This window comes from Galeopterus variegatus, unplaced genomic scaffold (genome assembly GCF_000696425.1).
Source record: "Galeopterus variegatus unplaced genomic scaffold, G_variegatus-3.0.2 Scaffold11110, whole genome shotgun sequence".
Taxonomy (NCBI): Eukaryota; Metazoa; Chordata; class Mammalia; order Dermoptera; family Cynocephalidae; genus Galeopterus; species Galeopterus variegatus.
In genome coordinates, this window is record NW_007737221.1 from 7,229 (window position 1) to 10,283 (window position 3,055).

Sequence of the window (3,055 nt, forward strand, 5' to 3'; positions counted from 1 at the left end):
TTAGTATTTTCCTCATATCGGGTATGTGGATGCTATTCTATCTCAATTCTGCCAGATCCATTAATGTTTTTCATTTATCTATATGAGTGAATGACATCTGGGTAGATATAAAACAAGACATAATGATTTAAGCCTTTTCTCAACTCAAATAAATGTTTTTCTATTGTTTGTTCATTATTTCCTTTTTGGCATTTCTTTCTTTTTCTCCTTTTGTATCTCACAGCATTCACAGGGATCTACCCCCAAACTCTCACGATTTCCATATTTTTGCATTTTTGCTCTGTGATGTGAAAAAACTTTTTCTCCTTCTTCATATAAACCATGTAGTAAGTGTCCTTTCATTTTGCCTCATTTTAAAAATGGCTCCTGGATTTTTATTTATGCTTAAATTATTCTCTGTCCTCCATTGGCTCTGTTTGAATGAATCCTCTTCATTTCCTGTTTGTCTTCCTTTCTCCTTGCGGGTGTTCTGATATTCCTCTGTCTGCTGGTTGAGGTTGGGGTCGAGGTGTGAGTTGTGAGATTCTAAGACCTGTGAGTAATGTTAGGAAAAGCGTTCTCTGTTGTGTGCCTGCCTTGAAGAAGGCGACCAGCTTATAATCCACTGTTACACTGTGAGCACAGGGAAGCCATTTCCCTATAGTCTCCTAACCTTGGAAGTAGGAAAAATAATCCAACTTTTTACCTCTTCTTTGAATGCTTGGGGGCCAGAGGGAGCAGGAGCACTCAGAGAAGATGATGTTCACATACTGTACACAAGTATTGATAGGCAGCCCTATTTCTAAAATATGTACAATCAATTATATTTCAATTAAAGAAAATAATTAATTAGGGCTGGCCAGTTTGCTCAGTTGGTTAGAGCATGGTGCTGATAACACCAAGGTCACAGGTTTGATCTCTGTACTGGCCAGCTGCCCAAAAACCCCAAAAAACATAATAATAATAATTAAGTTTACCTTCTAAAATAAACTCATTTTCACAATGCTTTCTAAAACGAATTTTTTATTATTTTGGGAAGATTCATGACTATGAAATTAAGAGTCATACGAATTAAATCTATAATTGAATATGAACAGGCAAAATAAATTCAAATAATAAAAAACTTCTACTGAAAAAAAAAAAAAAGAAGAAGCTGATGTTAACTTTCCCCCAGAAGGGTCTGCAAATCTCTGTGACTTCAGCTCTTCCAAAGTGCCCTGTGTTCTGATGGCCACACTAGGGTAGTTTAGAGAGTGCCCAGCCTCTCCACTGATGCACCAAATAGAAATCCCATGCCTCTCTCAGTCTGAGTCTGCAAACACAGAGTAGCCCAAGTCTGATATGCAGCAAACCACTTGATGACTCCAGCAGTAAGGGGCTCAGAGAGGGAAATTTGTTAGAGTTGAGAGTGAAGCAGAAACCAAGTCTCTTATAAAGACAAAATTCCACCAGAGCATTGCTTTCAAGTTCATTAGAAATAAAAGTTTCTTACACAATCACAACTTAAATAATTTTAAAACAAAAAATGCATTAGCATCTTTATTACAAATGTAATTGGTTTTCTTTTATTTTTCTTTGTGGGGATAGGGTCACAAGTTAAAATATACCACTGTAAAATCTGCAATTTAAATTTCATTTCATGCTGCATTGTAGAAACAGTTTACACAAATAGCATCCATTAATCATTTAAAACAAAGGTCAAATGTAAATTAGGATCCTGCTATTTATTTCTATGATTATTTATGGTTTTTTGGTGAAGTCTGATTTTTCTGAGGGTAACAGAATTAATGTTTTTGAAAGTAAAATATCTTTAAACTGAAATTGATAACTTACAAAAATAAATTGACCTGGAAAAAAATGCTATAACATCACAAACAGCATTTGAAGCTCAAGAGCATGCTGGCTTTCAATCACATTTTAATTATGTCACAATATAATTGCAAAATCTCTTTATGAGTCCTACCGGCTAATATTAAATAACTGCACTGAACACAATGTGAAGAGTTCATATCTTTCTGGTAGCTGCAATTGTTTGAAAAGGGTTAAAATGCTGGTCTATCAGCTTATTCAACAAAACAAAGTAGAAAGAACAATAAACATCAGTATAAGTTAGTAAATCCTAATTAGTTCTTACTGACTTACACTGAAATATATGGATAAACAATTCGGGACAAAATATATGGATGAATACTCTGTTTTAGTTGTTCGTATAAATTATAATTTATCCCTTTATTAGAAAATAACTGAGTAATTGTCCAGCTTTCTACTCATCATTCTAAAATATTACTCTTGGGTAATTGCAGTTAAAGTATTTCTATTCTTTAATTTATTTCTTATAATTTTACTCTTTTATCACAGCTTCGGCAGGATACTTTTGTCAAGAGTGACAGTCTGAACTTCAAGAAAGGAGCTAAGTAATTTGACATAGTATCATTTCACTAAAGTTTCAAATGAAAGCATAAAAGATGTTTCCTAAATTAAGGCTATGTAAGAAATTAGTATTTTGACACATAAGAACCCATAAATATTAAAGATCATAGTCATAAAAAAAAAGCAAAGCTGCAAAACTAAAACAACCGTGTCTACTTCAGCACTCAGCACCACCGTGTTTCACTGCATTGCTTTCTTTTTGCAGGTAGGTAAGTGTATATTCTACAGTGATATTTATGCACCTTCTCTGAATACATAAAACTAAGAATTTGATGTTCTGATGAACAGTACCATCTTGGCTAGGTGTCATTAAACCTCTTAGTTCTCTGAATATTTTCTAGCAACAAAGTCCTGAGAAGGTATTGAAGTTACAATAGAAAGAGTTCTGTCTTTTGTAATATAACAATAGCATGTACAATGTTGAATGCAAAATTTTCAATATATTTGCAATTATTTTAATAAACTATTATTTTAATATTCCTTCAGAGAGAATTTGATTAAGTCTAATTTTAACTTTGAATATCTGAAGCAAAGTTCAAGTAATTATTTCCAGTAAACTATTTTAATAGCTTTATGTTCATATTATTTGAAGATTATGGTATCCAGGGTTGGTTATATGTAAATTCAATTGTCTGTAGCTCACCAT

The 3,055-nt window shown here is 33.0% G+C and overlaps 1 non-coding gene across 1 annotated transcript; it reads left to right on the top strand.

Annotated features, from left to right (window-relative positions):
- The first annotated feature begins 836 nt into the window (after positions 1 to 836).
- Positions 837 to 910, top strand: TRNAI-GAU. The gene has a single exon. It is a non-coding gene; the product is annotated as a tRNA-Ile (tRNA).
- The last annotated feature ends 2,145 nt before the right edge of the window (positions 911 to 3,055 follow it).